The sequence below is a fragment of the Pseudorca crassidens genome, chromosome 10 (assembly GCF_039906515.1).
Source record: "Pseudorca crassidens isolate mPseCra1 chromosome 10, mPseCra1.hap1, whole genome shotgun sequence".
Taxonomy (NCBI): Eukaryota; Metazoa; Chordata; class Mammalia; order Artiodactyla; family Delphinidae; genus Pseudorca; species Pseudorca crassidens.
Genome location: NC_090305.1, coordinates 73,650,782 through 73,667,238, shown reverse-complemented (window position 1 = coordinate 73,667,238; position 16,457 = coordinate 73,650,782). Strand labels below are relative to the sequence as shown.

The following is a 16,457-nucleotide window of genomic DNA, read 5'->3' as shown; positions in this document are numbered from 1 at the left end:
CAGAAGTATTTTTAGCCTACATTAACATCTCCTCTTGCCTTAATGTTTCCCTTTTGGATCACTGTCAGTTGTTTCCATCTTCTCTTATAGCTTATCCTTTAAACTATTTTGCTAATATTTTTACTTTTTTTCCTTCTTCCAATTCAGCATATCCCAATTCTTGCCACACGTGCTGGAAAGAGAACAGGACCCTTTAGTAAGCAAGTGACGATGACATATACAAGGTACATTCTTTCCTTTCAATTAAAAGGCACTCAGCTAGGGCCTCCTGCTAATAGGGAGGTAAATCAGTCACATTTCTGAGAAACAATTAGTTACACTTATATTTTCATTGAATTTTCACTCCTCCAGTTTCACATATGTTGCCTGCCACTTTCCTTTTTGCTATCTCGTGCTTATGTAATTTTTTCCCCTTTTTTTCACCGTTACCTTCTCTTTTGATTTAAATTAAGCTTGGTTGGTCTTTCTTTGAAAAGAAAACACAAGCTTGTTGGCTTGGGAGGTTTTTTCAAGGCCTCTCTGCTCTAGTAAAATCCTACATACGTAGGTCCTGCAAACCAACATTATTTTTGCTGTACAAACACCACGTGCATGTTCTAAGACATGAGCCCTCTGTGTAAGATCCTTTCACACATGCAAAAACAGCTGACATGTCAGCACTTCCATAGAGCGAAAACAAAAGGATACTGGTTCAGAAAGGTCAGGGCTATTCTCCTGGGGTGGTGCACGGCATACCTTGACTTTCATCCCCAGCATGAGCAATATGATGCTGGATACTCCAATTTTATACATTCTTATACATAGTCTGCTCCCAAAGATGTGCTTCAAATTGTGAATTCCTCCAATAGAACAAGTGTTAGTTTTCTATTGTCATGTAATTATACTACCACAGACTTAATGGCTCAAAGCAACAAACATTTATTATCTCACAGTTTCTGTATGCCAGGACTTCGGGCATGACTTTAGCTGGATCTTCTGATTAGTCTCAAAAGACTTCAGAGTTTTGGCAGGGGCTGTGGTCTCACCTGGGACTTGTGTGGGTAAGGACTCACTTCTAAGCTCACTTAAGTTGTTGGCAGAATTCAATTCCTTCCTCTGGTAGGACCGAGAGCTTCTTGCTGGCTGTCAGTCAAGGATGTCATCAGCTCCAAGAGGCTGCTCACAGTTCTCTGCCACATGGGGTTCCCCACATGGCCTCTTAACACCTCAAAGCTAGTGAGGCAGAGAGAGAGAGAGTGAGAGAGAGGGAGGGGGGTAGGGAGGGGGGAGGGAAGGGGAGGGGGAGGAGAAACGAGCTGTATAGTAACAGAAGCCTATAAAACTCAAATGCTTTATGATCCTATAAAGTGTGTTTCAGCAGAAAGAAAATAAGACTAGAAGATCATACTTTTGAGCGCTAACGGTGGGTATATCTGGGTGATAAGTTATGAGTAATCTTGTTTACATTTTTACACATTTTTACATTCCAAATGTTTCCAATAAGCATGCAAGAGCTTTGATTTTAGTTTAACATTCAAACTAATAGAAGCATGTATTTTAAAAAGGAAAATATCACCCCAAGGCTTTAAGATAAAAGCAGCAGTCTTCTGCAGCTCCCCATCTCATCTCCGAATCCCACTTCCCAGAAAAGGAATTTCTTCTGGTGCACTAAATAAGATAAATATAATGCTATTTCTTTTCTTTTTTTTTTTTTCAGTTTTAGATATTATCCATTGACTTGTTAGAAAGATGAAAGATGAAGATTTAGTTCTCCTTCCCCATTCACCCCTTATATGCATATATTTCTCTTCTCTCCAAATCCCCAATAAGTAATATATTTATGCTTGATTAAATATAATAATAATTATTATCATTATTGTAAGTGCTGTTCATTGATAGCATATATAGTACTATGATTATGTGATTTTTTTTCTATAGAACTCTCTGTTTTTCGTGGAATTGATAATTGCCTCACTTTTACCTATCTTTTGTTTTCTATCTACCTAGCAATAATTCATCCTCACACTCACTAAAAGAACTCTTTACCTCCTCTCAGCATGGCCATGCACATCAGCTAAATTGACACCTAATCCTCCAGTGCTGCTTTTAGAAGACTAATGCCATTCTGACCGCTGATTCTTTATACGAGACTCATTATTCTGTCCAGAGGCTTTTAGGATGTTTTCTTTATTGTGATGCTTCAAACTTCATGATAATCTACCTTGTTGTGAGTCATTTTGTATTCATTTTGTTGAACACTAGATGTCCCTTTCAATCTGAAAACTTATACAGATCTAAGAAATTTTTCACATTGTTTTGAAAAATTTCTCCTCTTACTTCTTTCATCAACAGGGCTTCAGGGTTTTTGTTTGCTGGTTTGGTTTGATTTCGCTTTGTTTTTACTCTTATAGAAATTCTGCAATGAACAACCTCGGGCATACTTCCTTGAGCTCACTGGTAAATTTTTCTGTACAGTAAATACTGAGATACAAAGTAAAACTTCTACGTTATAGAATATATATATTTTCAAAGTTCATGCAGGAAATGCACGCTTCCAATATGGAAAAAAAATCCTCAACATAATTAGATAATTTTTTCAGTGCTTAATTATAATACGTCCACATGACAATATCATATTTTGCTTTTTATAATGCTCACAACTTCATTTTTTTTTTTTTTTTTTTTTTTTTGTATTTTTGCGGTACGGGGGCCTCTCGCTGTTGTGGCCTCTCCCGTTGCGGAGCACAGGCTCCGGACGCGCAGGCTCAGCGGCCATGGCTCACGGGCCCAGCCGCTCTGTGGCACATGGGATCTTCCCGGACCGGGGCACGAACCCGTGTCCCCTGCATTGGCAGGCGGACTCTCAACCACTGCGCCACCAGGGAAGCCCACAACTTCATTTTTGACATCCTCCCCCAGCCAGTTTCTGAATCTCTCTTTTACAGAGGAAAGAGCAGGTAGAGCTAGTTCATAATCCTAGCTCTACCAATCCCTAGCTGCACGACTCTCAGCAAGGCCCTCTCTGAGCCTCAGTTTCTTCATGTGTAAAATGGAAATAATATCTATTTCCCAGTGCTATTGAAGGATTAAATGAGATGCATCTAGCACAGTGCGAAGCACACAAAAGATGCTGAAAAATATTAACTCCCTCCCCTTAATTATCAATTCTATGCATTTAGAGACAATGGAATTAGCACCTGTGTTTAGAGATGCAGCTTAAATCCACACCATAACTACAATAGGAATCTACAATGATTCCAACAAGACCCAGGTCTACATGACAAAATCCAGATATTCCTTGAAGGTCATCTAGGGCCTACTGCAAACCCCATCCCAAGAAGTAGAGCCTGGACAGTCCCTTTAGAGTGAACAACCCACTTTGTATGTCCTAGCACCCTCCTACTCCCTGGAGGGGTTTGGGATTGTTCCTTTTCTACCCTGATGGACCTCTGTATATTTTTCAGCCAGAATAGGGGCTCACAGTCAGGGAGAACAGCTTCTATTCCATAATTCCTTTTCCTGCTTCATTATCCAATCCATTTTTATGAAGCTTCATGGCATAAAGTGACAATGAATTAAATGATTATTGCTTATTTGATTATATCACAACTCAGGTAACAATTATTTCTTGAGCACATGGGATCTGAGTCTGACTTTGTAAAAGTGAGTTTCCTTTCCTTCCCCTTCCTGACCCTTTCTTCCTTCCTTCCTCTCCTTACGCTATTGAATGGCATGCATCCCTTGCTTTGCCTCTAGCTCTCTATCCATGCCAGTGGCAGGGGGTAAAGTGGAGAGAGTATGGTGGCATCTTGCCTGTTTACTGCTCATGTCTCTACATCTTTCCCTTGACCTTGCCACCCCGGAATGTCCATACAGAGTCTGGCAAAGAAGCCAGATATCCAGTCCCACGCTACAACCTTCATTAGTGACTTATCCTTATGCTGAGGAAGTCTGATATAAACAGGCCAAACCAGAGCAATTCCCACAGGAGCTTTAGGCAAGATCACAGGTCAGGATACATGGTGAGGATGGGTGCATAGTGACAGCCTAGAACTGACTTGATCATACCCTGTGTTCCACAATGTCTGTCTGTTCATCTGTGTTTCTTGGCTTAACAAGACCAGTGGGATAACCTTACTATTTCTACTGGGTACTTCAGAAAGTAGTCAAACAACATTTGGCAAGTGAAGCTCAGTCCCAACTCGACGTACTGAAAGACCTGATCTATGTGATTCATCCCTTGAGAGAAATTTACTGAATACCTCTTATGAGTCAGGCACTGCACGTGGGGCTGGGAGACCCTTGTCCATGGTACATTCCCCTGCCTGACTCTCTCAAATCCACAGTCACGCCTGTTTCTACTGCAGTGATAAAGATTGAAACTCTAGTTTATAAACTAATAAAAGCTGTCATTTATTGAGCATTTATAATATTTCAGACACTATGCCAAGTACTTTGTCTACTTATACATCATTTCATGTAATCCTCATTTAAGCCCCTTGAGATAGGTACTTTATCTTCATTTTAACAGATGCAGAAAATGGGTTATAGAGAGGTTGAATAACTTGGCCACAGACACACAGGTAGCAGGTAGAGATGCCAGGAAATGTGCTTTCAGTTTATGCCTGCAATGACCACCTGATTCTCCTGTCTCAGAGATCCCATTTCTCTTCAATACTAAAATTATAAGGATCCTCTTAATCTTAGGGATTCTCATCTCTTTCTAAGTTCTGCTTAAGAGACGTATTTCTCTCAAAATCTCTATTTTTCTAGGTTTCTTCCTAGATCCTTTTCCCATCCTTGAGTTATTTCTCCTCCAAACCTTCTCTTCACTAAAGCAGGATGGGTTTCGGTAACTCATGGGTAATCTTATTCTTAACAAAAACCATGATGGTTCTTTATATAGGATTTCCAGAAACTGAAGAACATTCTTTTGCTAATCAGCTTCTTGACCACAACAGGTTCTGTGCAGGTATGCCTTTTGAAACAACGAACTGGCAGTTCAAAAATGGCTTAAATCAAATCCCACACAAGCAAGCATAGTTTTACACCCTGAGATCATTCTGTTGTCTGTCCTCTCTGCTTTGCGTAGAGGCATTCAGAACCTCTAGCCTGGGGGGTTTCCATAAGTCACCCTCACACAAAAGGATGACACTTGAAAATCACTCTGTCTGCTTCATCCGTTACCTGGCTTTCAAGGTAAAGAGGGGGAGAAAAGGAGGGGAAACAAATCATCATTGATTCATTTCAAGGCATGTAAGCAGAAAAGTCAGACTCCTCCCATTGCCAAGTATGGGACAGAATTAAATCTGAAGCCTAATCTTAAATCTGATAAAATGGCACTCATAAGCCCATCTGTTTGTGAGGAAAACACAGTCCATCGAGATGCCCCCAGAAGTGCATAAATTCTCCGATGCCCAAAGTAAGAGTGTGTTATAAAGATCTAATTTTTTCCCTTGTCTATGGGTCTAGCCTAACTGACCCCCACCCACCACCAAAAAACAAAACAAAGCAAAACCTCACAGTAGTTCACTTGTTAGCCCCAGCTCCATTTATCTATGGGACAGCTTGAAACAAGGGCAAGTTTTGCCCCATTAATCATATACAGGTTACTGTATTTATTATTTTCTTTACGAATCCAGTTTTAATACACTTGTCCATCTCCATGGAGCCTGCCACTGTGTCTAATAGCCTTTGATAGTCCCAGGTCACAGGGCACCTCGTTTGCAATTTTTGCGTTATCCTTCCAACATGGCATAGGAGGGACATCTGTAGTCTTTGGGAATTAGCAGCCTAATAGAATTCCAAAGTGTGTGTGTGTGTGTGTGTGTGTGTGTGTGTGTGTGTGTGTGTGAATGAAAATGATTTTCTCCATCCAACAGCATAATATCTTGGTTTAATGTTACCCATGTAGGGAAACAGGAAAGAAATTAATGGATGAATTTACTATCACAGTTATTATCAGGTAACCACAAGCCCAGCTCTGGTTTCATGACCAGTACTAAATCTATACTTGGCAGGGTTTCATCACCAATGGGAAATCTGACAAGCAGGCAGAGAAACCAATAGTATTTTAAAATGTTTTTTGAATTACCCTTTCAATATTCAAAAATCAGTTTATCTAAAACATAGTAAATCTTATCTTCTGCACAAACTTGTACTCATGACTTATTTCCCATACGCGTGGTAAATTAGCAAAGCATGCTCTACATTTGCTGACCTTTAATAAAGATAAATTCTCCAGGGGGATAGGAATGAGCTCTCCTTTGAAAATCCATTCTTGGGTTTCTTCTGGCCTGGAATGCAAACTAGGTGCTCTCACATTTACAAGCAATTGTTTGTGAGGGCCCCTAATCATAAAAATAAATCAAAGGAGGAAGTCCTATATCTTTATAGAGAGAGCCTTGAATTAGCATAATGCTATACTGATTAGAAAAGGAAAACATTTTTCTTAATTTTCTCTCTCTCTCTATCCCCCCCCCCCCCGCCCAGTGAAGTCTGGCTGAAAGATCTCCTTACACATTAAGTGAATCCAGTGGGGAATTAGTCTGGCTGGAATGCTTGCTGGAGTTTTGATAATGAAACTGCTGCTGTGGCTGCATTTTGTGAGTTTCCTGTTGGGTCTTCACACACACAAGAAGTCACCTAAAGAAATAACTTGAGGGCTAGTAAAGCGCAAGAACAAAAGGACCCTCAAAAGGACTCAGAGCTTGAAAGTTGCAGGATATATTTGCATTAGTTGTTTATTTGAGTTTTATGTCACTTCTCTGATGTAGATGCTCCAAGAATTGGTTTTCATGTTTTACAAGGGAGCAAACTGGCTGAAAGGGGACCAGCGGCTTGTTCCAGACCAACTCTACCAGTGGTGACAGAATCACAGTTAGAACCTTGGTCTCTCATCACAGATGTCTCAAACACACAGAGGAGGTCTTTGCAATCCAGCAAAAAGGAACCACCATCTGTCTAATGCATCTTAGTATCCCCAGCTTGTAGTCTGGAATAAGCGCTCAGAAAACAGTTGCTAAATAAATGAAAGAAGCAGAAATTTGCAAAGAGGAGAAAAAAGCAATTATGGCCATGGTGTGCCACGTTCTTAAGCCTCTCCTCCATCTACCGCAACCTAACTCATCGTCACTCACATGGCTAGTTTAAGGAAAGCATGACTGGCCTGGTGTGTTGTGGACTTTGTTATAAAACACAGACCTGCTGTTTCAAAACTGTCTTCCAATGTCCGATTCTCAGGCTTCAGGCACTCACTCATGTGCACTGCATGTGAACCATCAGTGACACTGACATGGACCAAGCTGGGAGCTGTAATACTCATCAGCACTTACTTCCAACAGCATTTGCATTCAGCCAAACAGAAGCGCTAAAACACATTCGCACCTAAGTGACTATAGGTCCGTCAGTTAAATGTCAACAGGAAGTATCAGACAGGGATTAACATATTACAAACTCTAAGCAAAAAATCACTCAGATTTCATGGGTCTTCAAGGTGGGAGAAACAATAGCTATTTTCTATTATTATTTATGGCTCAAGAATATGTAATATGTGATGCCATTTCTTGAAAGGGCCTCAGGTCAAACACTCTAGAAACTGAACTCTGTGCAGTAGATACTATAACTGGCTGGAATTTTCATTATTAATATATTTCATGTGTCAGGATGGAAGTTTGAAGCTTTTTACCTGACATTGGTTCCATTTTCGTTATTAGTATATTGCTAACCCCATTACCTAAGAGTAATGCTATTAGGTAATGAACCATAAGGGAAAGGTGGGTTGTACAAATAAAGAAAGGTATCCTGGGATGAACTATTCCTCCATTTAAATATAAACTGAAACAATCCACTCCTTTCTCCAACCTCTAGACCATAGTCAAATGTTTTTTTAAAAAAGTGACCTGTAACAAAGATTATTTTAAATAAGCAAGTCCTTGCTCAACAGTCGAAAGCTTTGGCTGTACCACCCATTCATGCTCATGCCCTATATTCCAGGCGTGAGCTAAGAATATTATAACTCACATACAAACCTCTCCCTTGCCCACCATTAGAATTTTAAGTCCCAGGTGAAGACTAGCTCTCTAGTTGAGTACAAATTTCAGCTGGATTTGGAAAAATCCTTTAAATAGATTTTTATTGGTTTTTAAGAACAGGATTATTTTGTGTTAATAATGGGCATACATTAGGCTTTAGATAATTGCTTTATGTAACTTAGAGTTTTGGCTTTCAGCTAAATAAACACTCTGTGTGTTCACAGGTGTATTGTCCTCAAGGGCACTCCGCCTTTCAGGGTGGCAGCCGTTGCCAAGGTGTTGCTGATACAGCCCAGTATAATTTATTGGAAACAGGTGTTAGCTCATGATGAAGATAGACAGGAAACTAAAGCAGACAACATGTTTAACCACCATTAAAAAAGTTCAGGTTCAGAGAGACAATGTGTCTGAGATGTTTGGGGGATGTTGCCAGCATCCCAGTGCAAGTTTAAAAGCTCCTGCGGATCAGCATAAGGAAGAAATTGTACATGAATTTCAAGCAGCCCAGCCTAATGAGTGCCTGATGCTATGCTGCCAGATTTAATTGATTACATGAAAAATTTTTCGTTTGTGTAAGGCTAGCAAAAAATTATGAAATACTTTCCTAAGCTAATTGTTAAAGATTACTTTCAAATGAGGTAATAACTGTTACTTTTCAATGATCTGGACAGTGGATTAGGCTATAATATGTTCTCTTTATGCTCAGAGTATTTGTTTTGGATTCTGTGTGTGGATCCTTGAGCGTTGGGAAAAGCCCAGGATTCATGTCCACAGGGCATTGGTACAGGTTAGGGCAATGAGACCGGAGACGGGATTTAGAACCATGAGATACAGATGCTCACCCTCTTTCTCTGGATATTACTCTGCTATGGAGCCGGTCAGCAGGCTTGGGGGTGGCTGCCACATTCAGTCTTCTAGCCCCATGGATGAGTGGGAATGGCCTGAAGTCTCCTCACTCTGGGAGTGGGCCGTGGGGGGCAGGGTTTGCCTCAGGGCTACCTCTTACTCCCTAGTAAAAAGAGGAGACAAATCAACTCACTGCACTGTAAGACATTCGCCCCGTGAAGAGGCATTTGTATATTTTCCCAACTAATCTCCAGTCTAATCGGCGTGCTTCATAATACACATGTGCAATAAATATGCATACTAAATACAGCTGAAAAAGAAGTTGCTAAGAGTGCGTGCACAGTTTTTCAACCTCAAAAACCTAAATATCTTGGCCATTTACATGTTTAAAAAATACCCACAGGCATTAGACCACATTACGGACTAATGGCCTGCCAAATTTCATTTTTGGGAAAAGATTCTACGTTTGAGTTACAACACACGAGTGTAAAAAGAGCAACTGAAACAACAAAGTTTGGTTAAAAACATTTCTTGACCCCCCAGGCTCAGCCCCCGTGTGCCAAAAATGTTGACAAAAATTTATACCAACACCAGCGGGCATGCACAGTTTAATATCTACTTTATGTGAAAAATCATTGACAATTTAACGCTTGCATTCATTTGAAAGAATTTTATGCAGTAGGTAGAAACTTTTACATTACCATCCCTAATCTCTACCAGCCGTCTTGTTCCCTTCTCAAAGGGAAAGTGACTGACAGGGCTGAAAAAACCAAATCTGCTGAAGGGCCCGGCCAGCTGCTTTTATCACCCTTCCAACAGCCCCAGCCCGGCCTGAGATGCAGGAATTCGGTTTGCATGCTGCTCAGAGGTTTAGCATAGGAAAGCAAATAGCTGATGTAAAAATAAACCTTTATTTAAAAAAAAACTTTATAAGGCCCCTTTATTTAGAGGGAGAGTCACTCAAATAAATACACCGTTAACAAACTTCTATAATGAATAATAATATATACTGTAGCAAGTGATGAAATGGAATCCCACAAAACAAGTGCTGAAATCCGATGATTGATTATCAAGCCTATAGGATAAATAAATCTTCTCCAATTAATAGCGAGTCTCGGGGATGAGTTTCTGGAGAAATGTCCTGCAAGGAAAAGCACCAGTTGCAGACAGTCAAATTTTGAATTCAGCTGGACTGGGCTAAAACGTGGCTCTCTTTCCAGTGTCATTACGAGCTTGGGGTGTCACAGTGAGATGAGTCCAACGCACTGATGGAGAAATATGTTTTCTCCATCTGAGCTAATGAATTACCTGGGCCATTTGGGACCCACGTGTCTAACTATCAGAAGAAGCTATTTTTAATTTATGAAAAAGGGAATTGAAAATCGACCTGGTTTCCTTGAATGTGTTTCTTGCCAACAAACCAATGAAAGCACCCATTCAGAAATTTTTATTCTCTAGCTTTGGTTTTCTAACTTTGCATCCTTATTCTTCTTTCCGAGTCAATGCAGATAGCCCAGTCAGAAGTTTCTTATTGATTTTGGAAGGGAACTGACTTCATGTTGCTAACCAGCCATGATCTGATGTCTCGGCAGCAGAGTTATGGGGAATAACAGCCAATGTGAAATCCCACATGGCCAGCTATGCTCCTACAATCTCCCTCCACATCATTTAGCAGGGTCTTCATTTTGAAGCAGTGGATGAGATATCTATCCAGGGGTTGCATGAATGCCACTTTGTGACTGTGCTTTATCCTTGATCTTCAAATAGGGACGTTTCCACTGAAACAACCATATGTGTTAGACTAGAGCTATGGACGTCAGGGAGAATAAACCTTACATATCTATTGCTCCATCCATCCATCCATCCAACCACCCATTCAATCTAATTGTGTCCTGTTTGCTCAGTTTCTTCTTATAAGGACAGCCTTACGCCTACTCTCTTCTAGGGTGGTGTATTAGGCGTGTCTTTATTTTGATTCTTTGACATCTTGGGGCCTTGTTGACACTGGAAGGGACTGCTCCTCCACAGGTTCCTAGCTATGGTAAGCAACTCATCAGAGAATGCACCTTTACAGGCAAATCAACCAGTGTGAAGCCCATACCTCAACCACTTCTCACACTGGGGCCACTATCCTCCTGCCCTAATCACCCCAGGGGCCAAGTATCAGACAACTAAGGACAGCCCCAGTGCCCCAGAGTTCACCAAGATTATTCAAAGTAGCCAATCCAAAACCCACTTAGCTTCCTTACCCTGCTTCACATTCCTTCCCATGGAAACACCAATAAAGTTTCTTGCCCACTTTTTCTCCTCACTCCCTCTGCCTCCTGACTGACACTGGTGCTTCCCTATGTAGCCCTGCATGGTATGGCATATCCCCTCCTCTTGGGAACTGTAAGTAACAAACTATCTTTTCAATGGCAGTTGTGTCCTCATCTGTTTGCTTCATCATACCTGAATAATAATGAAACCTACATTTCCAACAGGTGGGATAAATACATATAGTTTCCTTCAGAGCCTCAAAGAAGTTCTGGTAGAATGGAACAAGTCCTGAAATCAGAGGTCAAGAAACCTAGTCCTGGCTACATCATATGCATAACTGAGCGGTTTGGGCCAAGCCATTTGACCTTGCTAAGGTTCAGTTTCCACTTTCATCAACATGGACAATTCCCATTTTGCTAGATTTTTATAAAGGTCACACAGGGTTGCATACATGAAAGACACAGGCATGTGATAGGAACAGAATTGAATCTGTTATTATACCCTTAAGAATCTTGTTCTTCCTTGCTCAAGTTTTATAAACACTGCCCCCCTTGGGACACTCTCCCTGTGCATTTTGCCAGTGGGGACCACAGGGGCCCATTTTTATGCTCTGAATGAGTAGTAGAGTTCAGGATAGTGGCTGAGAGCCCAGAAAGTCCAGTCAGATTTCTTGGGGTGACTGCACACCTCACTGACTGGTGGTCATCGGGAAGTTACTATGCTTCTCTGGCCTTGGTTTCCTGATCTGTAAAATGAAGATAAAATTCCCTACTTCATAGGATTGTTTTGAAGATAAAGTGAGTAACACACTTAGAAAATAGTGGGTGTTCTGTGAATATGAGTAAGTAGGAATAAAAGCAGGTATGGGGTAGTAACAGTATTACAGGTAGAAGTACAAGTACAGGTACAGGTACAGGTACAAGCAGGTACAAGCAGACCGCTCATGACTGCGAATCACAATATGCTCCTTTGGTTGCCAAGATGCCGCTTCTTGGGTCAACTGCCTCATAGGCAATAGGGCAGCTGGTTTAACCAGACTACTTTTGACATAGACGTGACACACCTCTTAGCTAAGTCTAGAACTCAAAGATTATATGTTGATAGAACTTCAGGCTTACACCATTTTACTGTTATGAATGAGATTTTAAAAAGCAGTACCAAGTCCTGCAGGTTTATGAAATGACTATACTGGAACATCTGAACAAGTTTTTAAGAAAACCTGATATTTGAGCTGAGTTTAACTGAGGCCACTTTGAGCCAGACTGTCCTTCCATTCAATTATGAAAGCTGAGCTTCTTCTCCCTTGCTCACTGCTCAATTCTTTTTCCCCTCAAGCAACTTTCTCCTGGTAGATATTTTTAAAGTATGCTGGGCAATAATGATAAATAGTTCTCATAAATACTGGAATAATAACCAACAGATAAACAACTGAAATGTGTAAACGCTGATTGTAGCAGAAGCTCATGGACTTCAGAGTTAACCTGACCTGCTTTTTTTTTTTTTCTGACCTGCTTTTGAATTTACACTCCCATACATTCGCATGACATTTGCCTTCCCTGAGCCTTGTTTGCACATCAATAGAAGGATAGTAGCAGACTAAGCTTGCAGAGTTACAACGCCCGGCCGCATAAGAACAGCAACCACGACAGTTAATACTCATGGAGCACTTACCACTAGCCAGGCACTGTATTAATTCATTTTAACCCAAGCAACAACCCTGAGGTGGTTATTATTATTATCATCATCACAGTATACAGCTGAAATTCCTCAGGCACAGAGAGGTAAGGTGACAGCTGCAGCCCGGATATGAACCCAGGAGGCCTGGGCTGGAGCCTGTGTCCTTATCCACCCAACTATGGGGTCTCCCACAAATATCTCCTCAGAGTGGTCAGTGCACATTTTTCTTGGTTTCAAGTTGCTTTGGGGGCCCCTCTGGCACAAGGAGTGTGAAGACCCCTCCCATCCCATCCGACCTTTTCCTCTCATGGCTCCACTGCCACCCACCCTCACTGCTAAGCCCCTTCTGTCATCAGCTCGTATCTCTAGAAACACAACACTCCCTACATTTTCAAATTCAGGCTTTGGGAGCTGGTGAAAATGGGGGAGTCCAAAAGGCCAGGGAGGGAGACGGCTGCCTAGAGAAGGGGCCCAGGGAAACTTGGAAGCAAGGCCAGTATGAGTCAATCAGTCAGCAAGTATTTATTTAGTGCTAGGCAGCTCGGGGGATACAGAGAAATTATAAGACGCCATCCGGTCCCTGGCTGGATTTCTGGCCGGGTTCCCCGAATAAGAACCAGGCCCGGAGCTGGGGCCTGTCCAGCCCGTGGAAAGCTGCCATGGTTTGTGAGGCGGGCTGCCCCGAGGAGCAGCCCCCAGGGCTGGGTAAGAGCAGGAGTCCCTGTCCCCACAACGCCACACACCAGGAGCGAGTCATCTCACCACCCTGGACCTCGGTTTTCACAATGTAATCTGGGAATCATACCAGGACTTGCCCAGTCAGGTGTGGCCAGGTATGGATAAACTGAGGCATGGAAAGTGTTTAGCCCAGGGCTGGCACATAGTACGCTCAACACATGTGGTTTCCTACTAAGGGGCAACGACTGCACAAGATGGTAGAAGGAGGTGTGTTCTGGAAGCCCTCTGTGCCCCGCCTCACATCCCCAGTCACTGCTGTGGCAGCTGCTCAACCCGGGTGTACCTGACAGTGCTTCTCCCACATTCTGCCCGGGGGCTCCCCTGACAAGGTAGGGGTGGTAGTGGGAGAGACTGAAAACCTTTGGGGATCCTTGACCAGCAGGGGACAGAGCTGGTGGAGAAACACTCCCCCTTCCATCCTTCAGGTGGGCAATACTGAGGTGTGTTCCACAGGCAACTCCAAGGGTCTGGCTGGATGGGATCAAGCCCACCACGGAGGCAGCCGGAACACACCTCATATTTGCTTTTCCCCTGTCCTGCTGTACTTCCCGCTCCTCCCACCTGTTCCCTGGGACCACTCTCCAGAATGAGCCCCCTTTCTCAGACTCTGCTTTCTGTGGAGGAAGGTGGAGGGAAGTGGGTGTGATTTCACGGTGTAGCAAAATGGTCAAAAGTTGGATCAGACATGGGTTGGGTCACACCTGGCTCTCCCAGCACTGGCCGTGTGACAGAAACCAAATGTCCCTGATCCTGTGTTTTGCCATCAGTAAAATGGGGCTATGGATAGTCCTGACCTCATGCGGTTCTTTTGAAGATTGGAGGAAAGAATGCACAGAAAGTACTTAGCCTGTGCCTGGTGCAGAGAGCTGGGTTCTCCAGAAGCAGAACCTGAGAGCAGGATTCATGGGAAAGTGATTATAGGGAGGCCATCCCATGAAAAACCAGAGGAAAGTGGGAGAGGGAGGGGAAGGAAGCTAAGCAAGGATATCAAGCAGTTACATCAAGAGTAATACTGACTAAATCCCTAAGGAGCTTTGGAGACAATGTGGACACACCTCAGAGGGAGGCGGCATCTCACTGCATGTGATAAAACACGTGGACTCCAGCAGGCTAAGGGCAGCACCGAGAAAGAGACGTGGGCACAGGCTTTGGGAGGCACACTGGACACTGTGTGCAGAAAAGGAATAAAGGAAGGAAATGATAATGGGATCCAAGGAAATACGGCAGACAGTGACCATGTCAGCCATAGCATACTAGTGGTGGTGGTGTTAGGGTTATTATACTTTTGTTTTTTAAAGAAAAGCCTTCTGGAATAACAGAAAAGCCACGCTTTAGAGCATGTGAAGCACCAGTTTCCCTCAGGCCTTTCCTTCCTGGAATTCATCTTCCCTAAAGTTCACACAGTAATGGCCTCTCCTCTGAAGTACCAGCATTCTGCCATGGGCCTCCTGCCATCTGTCAACAGAAGCTCAAGGATTTCCCGGTCCCCCAGGGCATCAGGAGGGCTGCCTTGAGATGCTCCGAGGATGGAAGCAGTCATGCTTTCTCTCTCTCTCTGAAGTTTCACACACTAGATTCTCTCTAGGTCTCTGGTAAAAACTGAGCTGGAGGTGGGGGGCTGGGGCTGGGCAAGAAGTGCAGCAGGGGGACCAGGTTGGAGCTGGAGGTAGTTAGAGTCTTTCAGGGAAGAGGTGATGTGGTCTCAACACAGGCAGGGGTGGGAGGAAGAGGATCAAGTGGGTAGACTTCAAAGTTATTCACTGATCGGTTGGATAGGAAGAGATGAAACAGCCAGGAAGCATTGAGGACGATGCCCCGGCTGCCATGTTTTCCACTTGAGCAAATGAGGAGATGGTGGTGACATTCACTAGGATGGAAAACCAGAGGAGGAGCAGGTTTAGTACTGAAAGAGAAGAACAGTTCGGGGCCCTTTTTACTTGAAATATATGAGAGACAGGCAAATAAAACTGTCGTTAGGCAGATGGCTCTGGGGGTCGGCAGCTCAGGAAAGGCAACTTGGTAAAGCTACACATTGGAGTTCTGAAAAGAGTCTGAGCTAGATAGGACCTACCCCCGTGGAGGAGCAAACCTGTGGTGCAGCCTGGCCCATAGTGGGACCTGAGGGATGAGCATGACTGCAAGACACCTTTGACTACCATCTCTGTAGCTAAGAGCCTGGACTTGCTCTACATTGCTCCCTCCAAAGTTCTTCCACAATCTCCTGGCAATGGAGTATTTAAAAAATATTGTTGACAAGGCATCCCTTTGGGAGAATGTGCTCAGGGAAGGGGGAGAGGGTGGCTACCACTCTCCCTGCTCCCCAGCTTCTCCCACCACCACTTTTCCCCTGACACTGTGAGGGAGAATGGCCCTTCTTGGGTCTCTCTGGCAGAGAGCTCAGGTACTGCTTCCCTTCATGTAGTGAACGCTTTCAAATTCTTTAGCATCTCTGTGACTCTCAAGACCTGGTTAACCTCTTTTGTTACTATCTTGGAGCTCTATTACTTTTCTTAAAATCATTGATCTCAGCTTATAATTATCCTCTCCTTCATCTCATTACTTGGCCATCTTGCCTACTAAATTTTAAGCTCTGCTTTTGCTCACCATCAGATCCCCAGGGCCTTGCATGGTGCTTTCTGGTAGAAATTCAATAACTATTTATTGAATGAATGAGTCTCTCCTCGTTCCTTCTCTAGTCTTGAAAACTTAGGTCCCAAACTAAGAATAAAGATTCTCAACAGTATAAACCATGCTGCTTCCTTATTGTTCTAATTAAAATCATACCCAAAGCATCTACTACTTCTCTTCCCAGTTTCTCTGTTCGGATGTATGTGCCGTGGCATTCTTGGTTTCCAATGTGTTCCGAGTTTCCTGCTGGGCAGCTCGGAGGCCTACCTCTCCTCAGGTAGCCTGATGAAGCCTGTA

At 43.0% G+C, this 16,457-nt stretch overlaps 1 long non-coding RNA gene across 1 annotated transcript in view; it reads right to left on the bottom strand.

Annotated features, from left to right (window-relative positions):
- Positions 1 to 1,031: 1,031 nt before the first annotated feature.
- The window catches only part of LOC137233115 (uncharacterized), a 28,086-nt gene continuing 12,660 nt past the window's right edge, over positions 1,032 to 16,457 (bottom strand). The window contains exons 3-4 of the long non-coding RNA XR_010947301.1: positions 8,855 to 9,021; positions 1,032 to 1,212 (exon numbers count right to left, since the gene is read on the bottom strand). This is a non-coding gene — a long non-coding RNA (uncharacterized lncRNA). The remainder of the gene's footprint in view (positions 1,213 to 8,854; positions 9,022 to 16,457) is intronic.